The sequence below is a fragment of the Pan paniscus genome, chromosome 16 (genome assembly GCF_029289425.2).
Source record: "Pan paniscus chromosome 16, NHGRI_mPanPan1-v2.0_pri, whole genome shotgun sequence".
NCBI classification, from domain to species: Eukaryota; Metazoa; Chordata; class Mammalia; order Primates; family Hominidae; genus Pan; species Pan paniscus.
In genome coordinates, this window is record NC_073265.2 from 15118851 (window position 1) to 15129737 (window position 10887).

General features: G+C 39.7%; 1 pseudogene; it reads left to right on the plus strand.

Moving 5' to 3' along the window:
• The first annotated feature begins 9098 nt into the window (after window positions 1-9098).
• Window positions 9099-10636, plus strand: LOC117977809 (putative vomeronasal receptor-like protein 4; annotated as a pseudogene).
• Window positions 10637-10887: the final 251 nt, after the last annotated feature.

Consider the following 10887-nt stretch of genomic DNA (forward strand, 5'->3'; position numbering starts at 1 on the left):
CCTTGAGGTGGGGTCCAGGGTTTCTCCTGAGTCACCAAGTGGACCCCTGGACCTAAACTCTGGTCTGAGGGCTCCAAGCCAGAGTCTTTCCAGGGAATCCCTGTACTCTCCCACTGGAACAGGGTGGGTTTCCATCCTTCTCTTTTCAAAAACAAAAAAAAAAATTAGCAGAAATAATTCACTGGTGGTTGGGGGGAATTGGAAGATTCAGATAATCAAAGAGTTAAAACAGGCTGGGCGTGGTGGCTCATGCCTCTAACCCCAGCACTTTGGGAGGCTGAGGCAGGCTGATCACCTGAGGTTGGGAGTTCCAGACCAGCCTGACCAACATGTAGAAACCCAGTCTCTACTAAAAATACGTAATTAGCCAGGTGTGGTGGTGCATGCCTGTAGTCCCAACTACTTGGGAGGCTGAGGCAGCATAATTGCTTGAACCTGGGAGGTGCAGGTTGCAGTGAGCCAAGGTTGTGCCATTGAACTCCAGCCTGGGGGACAGAGAGAGACTCCATCTAAAAAGAAAAAAAAATTGGAAAAGTTGTTGGGAATATAATCCACACAAAATTATCCTCAATCACATTAGAGTGGCCAACATGCCAATTCAAGAAATTTAGAGTACCTTTGTGAAGTACTATACAGGACAACAATCCCCAAAACACAGTTATCAGATTCTCCAAGGTCAACATGAAAATAAAAGCCTTAACGGAGTTAGAGGAAAGGGTCAGGTCACTTTCAAAGGGAACTCTATTAGGCTAACAGTAGACCTATCAGCAGAAACCTTACAATCCTTAAAATCTTAGGAGGCTATTTTCAGCATCCTTAAAGAAAATAAATTCCAACCAATAATTTCATATCCTGCCAAACTAAGCTTCATAAGCAAAGAAGAAATAAAATCCTTTCCCGGCAAGCAAATGCTAAGAGAATTTGTTACCATTACACTAGCCTTACAAGAGGTTCTTTAGGGAAATGAAAAATAAAACCTGCTAACATAAAACACACTTAAATACATAGCCCAAAGACCATGTAAAGCAACTACACAGTTGAATCTACAAAACAACCAGCTAACAAAACAATGACAAGATACAAATCTCACATATCGATATTAACCTTGAATGTAAATGGTCCAAACACCCCACTTAAGAGGGACAGAGTGGTAAGTTGGAAGACTCAACCATATACTGTCTTCAAGACACCTATCTAATATGTAATGCCATCCATGGGATGAAAGGAAAGGGTTGGGGAAAGATCTCTCATACAAATGAAAAACAAAGAGACCAGAGGTTGCTATTGCTATGTCATATAAAACAGACTTTAAACCAACAACAGTAAAAAAAAAAAAAAAAAAGGCATTACATAATGATGAAGCATTTAGTTCAACAAGAAGACATAAAAATCCTGAAAATATAGGCATCCAACATTAGGGCACTCTGATTCATAAAACAAATACTTCTAAACCTGCAAAAAGACTTAGACAGCCACACAATAATAGTGGGGGCGAGTTACTGGGTGCAGCACACCAACATGGCACGTGTATACATATGTAACTAACCTGCACGTTGTGCACATGTACCCTAAAATTTAAAGTATAATTAAAAAAAAATAGTGGGGGATTTGAACATCCCACTGACAGCTTTAGACAGATCAATCATTGTGATGAAAACTAACAAAGAAATTCTCTTTTTTAAAATGTATTATTATTATTATTATTATTATACTTTAAGTTTTAGGGTACATGTGCACAACGTGCAGGTTTGTTACATATGTATACATGTGGCATGTTGGTGTGCTGCACCCATTAACTTGTGATTTAGCATTAGGTATATCTCCTAATGCTATCCCTCCCCACTCCCCCCACCCCACAACAGTCCCCAGTGTGTGATGTTCCCCTTCCTGTGTCCATGTGTTCTCATTGTTCAATTCCCACCTATGAGTGAGAACATGTGGTGTTTGGTTTTTTGTCCTTACGATAGTTTGCTGAGAATGATGGTTTCCAGCTTCATCCATGTCGCTATAAAGGACATGAACTCATCATTTTTTATGGCTGCATAGTATTCCATGGTGTATATGTGCCACATTTCCTTCACCCAGTCTATCATTGTTGGACATTTGGGTTGGTTCCAAGTCTTTGCTATTGTGAATACTGCCACAATTAACATACGTGTGCATGTGTCTTTATAGCAGCATGATTTATAATCCTTTGTGTATATATCCAGTAATGGGATGGCTGGGTCAAATGGTATTTCTAGTTCTAGATCCCTGAGGAATCGCCACACTGACTTCCACCATGGTAGAACTAGTTTACAGTCCCACCAACAGTGTAAAAGTGTTCCTATTTCTCCACATCCTCTCCAGCACCTGTTGTTTCCTGACTTTTTAATGATCGCCATTCTAAGTGGTGTGAGATGGTATCTCATTGTGGTTTTGATTTGCATTTCTCTGATGGCCAGTGATGATGAGCATTTTTTCATGTGTTTTTTGGCTGCATAAATGTCTTCTTTTGAGAAGTGTCTGTTCATATCCTTTGCCCACTTGTTGATGGGGTTGTTTGTTTTTTCTTGTAAATTTGTTGGAGTTCATTGTAGATTCTGGATATTAGCCTTTTGTCAGATGAGTAGGTTGCAAAAATTTTCTCCCATTCTGTAGGTTGCTTGTTCACTCTGATGGTGGTTTCTTTTGCTGTGCAGAAGCTCTTTAGTTTAATTAGATCCCATTTGTCAATTTTGGCTTTTGTTGCCATTGCTTTTGGTGTTTTAGACATGAAGTCCTTGCCCATGCCTATGTCCTGAATGGTATTGCCTAGGTTTTCTTCTAGGGTTTTTATGGTTTTAGGTCTAACATGTAAGTCTTTAATCCATCTTGAATTAATTTTTGTATAAGGTGTAAGGAAGGGATCCAGTTTCAGCTTTCTACATATGGCTAGCCAGTTTTCTCTGCACCATTTATTAAATAGGGAATCCTTTCCCCGTTGCTTGTTTTTGTCAGGTTTGTCAAAGATAAGATGGTTGTAGATATGCGGCATTAATTCTGAGGGCTCTGTTCTGTTCCATTGGATTATATCTCTGTTTTGGTACCAGTACCATGCTGTTTTGGTTACTGTAGCCTTGTAGTATAGTTTGAAGTCAGGTAGTGTGATGCTTCCAGCTTTGTTCTTTTGGCTTAAGATTGACGTGGCTCTTCTTTGGTTCCATATGAACTTTAAAGTAGTTTTTTCCAATTCTGTGAAGAAAGTCATTGGTAGCTTGATGGGGATGGCATTGAATCTATAAATTACCTTGGGCAGTATGGCCATTTTCATGATATTGATTCTTCCTACCCATGAGCATGGAATGTTCTTCCATTTGTTTGTATCCTCTTTTATTTCATTGAGCAGTAGTTCATAGTTATCCTTGAAGAGGTCCTTCACGTCCCTTGTAAGTTGGATTCCTAGGTATTTTATTCTCTTTGAAGCAATTGTGAATGGGAATTCACTCATGATTTGCCTCACTGTTTGTCTGTTATTGGTGTATAAGAATGCTTGTGATTTTTGTACATTGATTTTGTATCCTGAGACTTTGCTGAAGTTGTTTATCAGTTTAAGGAGATTTTGGGCTGAGACGATGGGGTTTTCTAGATATATAATCATGTCATCTGCAAACAGGGACAATTTGACTTCCTCTTTTCCTAATTGAATGCCCTTTATTTCTTTCTCCTGCCTGATTGCCCTGGCCAGAACTTGCAACACTCTGTTGAATAAGAGTGGTGAGAGAGGGCATCCCTGTCTTGTGCCAGTTTTCAAAGGGAATGCTTCCAGTTTTTGTCCATTCAGTATGATATTGGCTGTGGGTTTGTCACAGATAGCTCTTATTATTTTGAGATACATCCCATCAATAACTAATTTATTGAGAGTTTTTAGCATGAAGGGTTGTTGAATTTTGTCAAAGGCCTTTTCTGCATCTATTGAGATAATCATGTGGTTTTTTCATTGGTTCTGTATCTATGCTGGATTATGTGTGTTGATTTGCTTACGCTGAACCAGCCTTGCATCCCAGGGATGAAGCCAACTTGATCTTGGTGGATAAGCTTTTTGATGTGATGCTGGATTTGGTTTGCCAGTATTTTATTGAGGATTTTTGCATCGATGTTCATCAGGGATATTGGTCTAAAATTCTCTTTTTTTGTTGTGTCTCTGTCAGGCTTTGGTATCAGGATGATGCTGGCCTCATAAAATGAGTTAGGGAGGATTCCCTCTTTTTCTATTGATTGGAATAGTTTCAGAAGGAATGGTACCAGCTCCTCTTTGTACCTCTGGTAAAATTAGGCTGTGAATCCATCTGGTCCTGGACATTTTTTGGTTGGTAGGCTATTAATTATTGCCTCAATTTCAGAGCCTGTTATTGGTCTATTCAAGGATTCAAGTTCTTCCTTGTTTAGTCTTGTGAGGGTGTATGTGTCGAGGAATTTATCCATTTCTTCTAGATTTTCTAGTTTATTGCATAGAGGTGTTTATAGTATTCTCTGATGGTAGTTTGTATTTCTGTGGGATTGGTGGTGATATCCCCTTTATCATTTTTTATTGTGTTTATTTGATTCTTCTCTCTTTCCTTCTTTATTAGTGTTGCTAGTGGTCTATCTATTTTGTCGATCTTTGCAAAAAACCAGCTCCTGGATTCATTGATTTTTTGAAGGCTTTTTGTGTCTCTATTTCCTTCAGTTCTGCTCTGATCTTAGTTAATTCTTGCCTTCTGCTAGCTTTTGAATGTGTTTGCTCTTGCTTCTCTAGTTCTTTTAATTGTGATGTTAGGGTATCGATTTTAGATCTTTCCTGATCTCTCTTGTGGGCATTTAGTGCTATAAATTTCCCTCTACACACTGCTCTATATGTGTCCCAGAGATTCTGGTATGTTGTGTCTTTGTTCTCTTTGGTTTCAAACAATATCTTTATTTCTGCCTTCATTTCATTATGTACCCAGTAGTCATTCAGGAGCATGTTGTTCAGTTTCCATGTAGTTGGGCAGTTTTGAGTGAGTTTCTTAATCCTGAGTTCTAATTTGATTGCACTGTTGTCTGAGAGACAGTTTGTTGTGATTTCTGTTCTTTTACATTTGGTGAGTAGTGCTTTACTTCCAACTATGTGGTCAATTTAAGTATAAGTGAGATGGGGTGCTGAGAAGAATGTATATTCTGTTGATTTGGGGTACAGAGTTCTGTAGATGTCTCTTAGGTCCACTTGGTGCAGAGCTGAGTTCAAATCATGGATATCCTTGTTAACTTTCTGTCTCGTTGATCTGTCTAATGTTGACAATGGGGTGTTAAAGTCACCCATTATTATTGTGCGGGAGTCTAAGTCTCTTTGTACATCTCTAAGGATTGGCTTTGTGAATCTGTGTGCTCCTGTATTGGGTGCATATATATTTAGGATAGTTAGCTCTTCTTGTTGAATTGATCCCTTTACCATTATGTAATGGCCTTCTATGTCTCTTTTGATCTTTGTTGGCTTAAAGTCTGTTTTTCCTGAGACTAGGATTGCAACCCCTGCTTTTTTTTGTTTTCCATTTGCTTGGTAGATCTTCCTCCATCCCTTTATTTTGAACCTATATGTGTCTCTGCATGTCAGATGGGCCTCCTGAATACAGCACACTGATGGGTCTTGACTCTTTATCCAATTTGCCAGTCTGTGTCTTTTAATTGGAACATATAGCCCATTTACATTTAAGGTTAATATTGTTATATGTGAATTTGATCCTGTCATTATGATGTTAGCTGGTTATTTTGCCCATTAGTTGATGCAGTTTCTTCCTAGCATCGATGGTCTTTACAATTTGGCATGTTTTTGCAGTGGCTGGTACTGGTTGTTCTTTCCGTGTTTACTGCTTCCTTCAGGAGCTCTTGTAGGGCAGGCCTGGTGGTGACAAAATCTCTCAGCATTTGCTTGTCTATAAAGGATTTTCTTTCTCCTTCACTTATGAAGCTTAGTTTGGCTGGATATGAAGTTCTGTGTTGAAAATTCTTTTCATTAAGAATGTTGAATATTGGCCCCCACTCTCTTCTGGCTTGTAGAGTTTCTGCTGAGAGATCCGCTGTTAGTCGGATGGGCTTCCCTTTGTGGGTAACCCGACCTTTCCCTCTGGCTGCCCTTAAACTTTTTTCCTTCATTTCAACCTTGGTGAATCTGACAATTCTGTGTCTCAGGGTTGCTCTTCTCATAGAGTATCTTTGTGGTGTTCTCTGTATTTCCCGAATTTGAATGTCGGCCTGCCTTTCTAAGTTGTGGAAGTTTTCCTGGATAATATCCTGAAGAGTGTTTTCCAGCTTAGTTCCATTCTCCCTGTCAATTTCAGGTACACCAATCATAAGTAGATTTGGTCTTTTCACATAGCCCCATATTTCTTGGAGGCTTTGTCCATTTCTTTTTACTCTTTTTTCTCTAAACTTCTCTTCTCACTTCATTTCATTCATTTGACCTTCAATCGCTGATCCCCTTTCTTCCACTTGATCAAATCGGCTACTGAAGCTTGTGCACGCATCACGTAGTTCTTGTGCCATTGTTTTCACCTCCATTTGGTCATTTAAGGTCTTCTCTATGCCGTTTATTACAGTTAGCCATTCATCTAATCTTTTTTCAAGGTTTTTAGCTTCCTTGCGATGGGTTCAAACATCCTCCTTTAGCTTGGAGAAGTTTGTTATTACCAACCTTCTGAAGCCTACTTCTGTCAATTCATCAAAGTCATTCTCCTTCCAGCTTTGTTCCATTGCTGTAGAGGAGCTGTGACACTTTGGAGGAGAAGAGGTGCAGTGGTTTTTAGACGTTTCAGCTTCTCTGCTCTGGTTTCTCTCCATCTTTGTCATTTTATCTCCCTTTGGTCTTTGATGATGGTGACCTACAGATGGGGTTTTGGCGTGGATGTCCTTTTTGTTGATGTTGATGCTATTGCTTTTGTTTGTTAGTTTTCCTTCTAACAGATTCCTCAGCTGCAGGTCTGTTGGAGTTTGCTGGAGGTCCACTCCAGACCCTGTTTGCCTGGGTATCACTGGCAGAGGCTTCAGAACAGCAAATATTGCAGAAGAGCAAATGTTGCTGCCTGATCCTTCCTCTGGAAGCTCTGTCTCAGAGGGGCACCTGGCTGTATGAGGTGTCAGTTGACCCCTACTGGGAGGTGTCTCTCAGTTAGGCTACTTGGGGGTCAGGGACACACTTGAGGAGGCAGTCTGTCCATTCTCAGAGATTAAACTCCATTCTGTGGGAACCACTGCTCTCTTCAGAGCTGTCAGACAGGGAAGTTTAAGGCTGTAGAAACTTCTGCTGTAGAAAGTTTCTGCTGCCTTTTGTTCAGCTATGCCCTGCCCCTAGAGGTGGAGTCTACAGAGGCAGGCAGTCCTCGTTGAGTTGTGGTGGGCTCCACCCAGTTCAAGCTTCCCAGTGGCTTTGTTTACCTAGTCAATCCTCAGCAATGGCGGATGCCCCTCCCCCAGCCTGTCCGCTGCCTCCCAGTTCGATCTCAGACCGCTGCGCTAGCAGTGAGCAAGGCTCCATGGGCGTGTGATCCTCCGAGCCATGTGCAGGATATAATCTCCTGGTGTGCCATTTGCCAAGACTGTTGGAAAAGCACAGTATTAGGGTGGAAGTGTCCCAATTTTCTAGGTACCATCTGTCATGGCTTCCCTTGGCTAGGAAAGGGAAATCCCCCAACCCCTTGTACTTCCTGGATGAGGTGATGCCCCAGCCTGTTTCAGCTCACCCTCTCCGTGGGCTACACCCACTGTCCAACCAGTTCCATGTACTTCAGTTGGAAATGCAGAAATCATCTGTCTTCTGTGTTGATAGTGCTGGAAGCTGTAGACCAGAGCTGTTCCTATTTGGCCATCTTGGTGCCTCCCCATGTTTTTTTTTCTGATTTCAACTTGACAGCAGAACTCAACCATGCTGATGGTGCAGATGCATGTTGGTGGGAACTTTTCATTGTTTGATTCTGACATTTATGATAAATGGATTCACTTACTAAAGTTTTGTAGAGAGAGTAATAACCATGTAATCACCTAGATCATATTTTCTTTATAAAATCAAACATACCTGGTGGTTTTAGAGCAATATTTTTTACCTCAGTCACTTGTGTTTATTAGACAAGAATACTAAGTGTCAAGATGTTTGCATTGCCTTTCATATTTTTATTTAGGGGACAGTGTAATGATAAATGGCTTTGAATATATAACCAGACACAACTTCATCCCCCCCAAATCTGTGCTAATTTACTGTTTTTTATATTTCATGCATGAAGCTAAATTGTTTTTAACCATGGATTAAAGCAAAATGATACAATGATACCTGAATCCTTGCCAAATAACATGAAATGGCAACTGCAAAATTGTTCTGCAAAATTTTACAAGGTATTATGGTATTGAGGATATCCCAAGAAAACTTGAGAGGCATTATCTTTCTCATTGGAGACTGACATTCCTGTATCAAGTAAAGTCTCAGGAAAAAGAACCATGTGTGACTATCTTAATGCAACCTCTTGGTTGAAATAAAATGATTAAAAGTAGTGTTTATCTTGTTGATAACTGAGAGGCAAATATTAAAAATTTTGTTCTGAGATGAAGAGAGTTCACATGATAAGTCTCTGGGATGTGAACTAAACTGGGAAAGCACCAGGACCATTTCTAAGACATACAGTTAATTTGGGTTTGGATAAATAGAATAATGTTCCCCACTCCCTAAAAAAGATATTTACATCCAAGTTCTTAGATACTGGAAATACATTACAATTCATGGCAAAGAGAATATAAGGTTGCAAATGGGATCAAAATTGCTGATATGCTGATGAAAAATAAGCAGACTATTATGAATTATCATGGTGGGCCCAGTAGAATCATAAGCATCAAAAACCATGGAAGAGTGAAGAATAAACCATATCAAAGTGATTGATCGTGAGAAAGACTCAATTGGATATATTTTTAATTGTTTGCTTTAGTGAGTCTTTCCACTTTAGCATATATTTTATTCAATTCAACTGTGCAAATGTGATTCATTTTATATGCCTGTTACTGAATTGGGTGCTAAAAATAAAATGAGAGAACACAAAATAACAAAAATTGATTTCTAAAGATGGAGGGCAAAGGGCATTAGGAATATAGATAGTGTGCACCCTATACAGGCATGATTGTAAATGTATTCATTATATATAGAGAGTAATAATTATATATATATAATTATATATATATAATTATTTGGCTTAGAAAAGAGTGCAGGGGGTACATTATCAAGAATTTAGCATCAAGGTTAATCAAGAATAAGTGAGTAAAATAAAAATAATAATGATGGTAATAATTTCAAACACTGAAGAAAGAACATTGATGATATGAAGTCATTTTTTTCAGATCTACAAAATATGTTTCTTCTATGCCATTAGGATGAACACAGTTTTCACTTATGTTATCTTTTAAAAATGCCTTTAGTTGTCAAGCTAGCATTAGAATCTCAGCCAACATCTTCCATCTTCTCTTCCACAATTTTACATTCTTTCAGGATCACAGGCCTAAGACCCATGACCTGGTCACCTGTCATTTGGCCTTTGTCACCTGTGGACAAAGTAATGCTCTTCACTGCAATGGAGTTTTTGTCTCCAGACATGTTTGAGTCACTGAATTTTCAGAATAACTTTAGACGTAAAGCTTTCTTTCTTTTTTTTTTTTTTTTGGAGACGGAGTCTCGCTCTGTTGCCCAGGCTGGAGTGCAGTGGTGCGATCTCAGCTCACTGCAGGCTCCACCTCCCGGGTTCACGCCATTCTCCTGCCTCAGCCTCCCAAGTGGCTGGGACTACAGGCCACCACGCCCGGCTAATTTTTTTTTGTATTTTTTAGTAGAGACGGGGTTTCACCGTGTTAGCCAGGATGGTCTCGATCTCCTGACCTCGTGATCCACCCGCCTCGGCCTCCCAAAGTGCTGGGATTACAGGCATGAGCCACCGCGCCCGGCCTAAAGCTTTCTTCTATTTGCACAAGGTGATGAGGGGCCTCTCCATCTGCACCACCTGCCTCCTGAGCACGCTCCAGGCCATTACCATCAGCCCCAGCACCTCCTGGTTGGTGAGATTTAAACAGAAATTTACAAAATACGATACCCTGGGCTTATCCGTTTTTTGGTTTAGCAATTTGTCTTTCAGTAGTGACATGATAATCTACACTGTAGGTTATTCCAATGACCCAGATGATTTTGAATATCAGCAAATATTGCACATTTTTCCCAATGAATGTCCTCATCAGGGCGCTATTTCTTATGCTGTCATTATCCAGAGATGCCTTCTTCATAGGAATCACGCTGCTCTCAAGTGTATACATGGTCATTCTTTTGTCCAAGCATCAGAGGCACTCCCAGCACTTTCACAGCAGCAGCCTTATATTAAGGACCTCTCTAGTGAAAATGGCCGCCAAGACCATCCTGATGCTGGTGAATTTCTTTGTGCTGATGTACTCAGTGGACTTCATCCTCTCATCATCCACAATGCTGTTATGGGTAATTGGCCCTGTCACCTATGGTGTCCACAAGTTTGTGGTCAATGCCTATGCCACTGTCAGTCCTCTGGTGCTAATCAGATCTGATAAAAGAATCATCAATATTCTGCAAAAGTTTCAATGGAAGTGCCATCTATTTTTAACAAGTTGGTGATAAAATTTTCTAAAAATTATTTCTTTGTAATCAATTAAATTATACAAAAAGCACATAATTTTCTTTCTGATTTAAATAAAACATGTGAATTGTACTTTTATAATATCTCAATATCTTTTAATTTTTTGGTGCCAAGAACTGTGTGCTTTCCTCAGTTCAATGTCCACTATGATTTTGTATTCTCAAGGTCTGTCTCTCACCCCTTCATTTTAATTTTACCTTCATACAGGAAAATGTTATTTTCTTCTTGA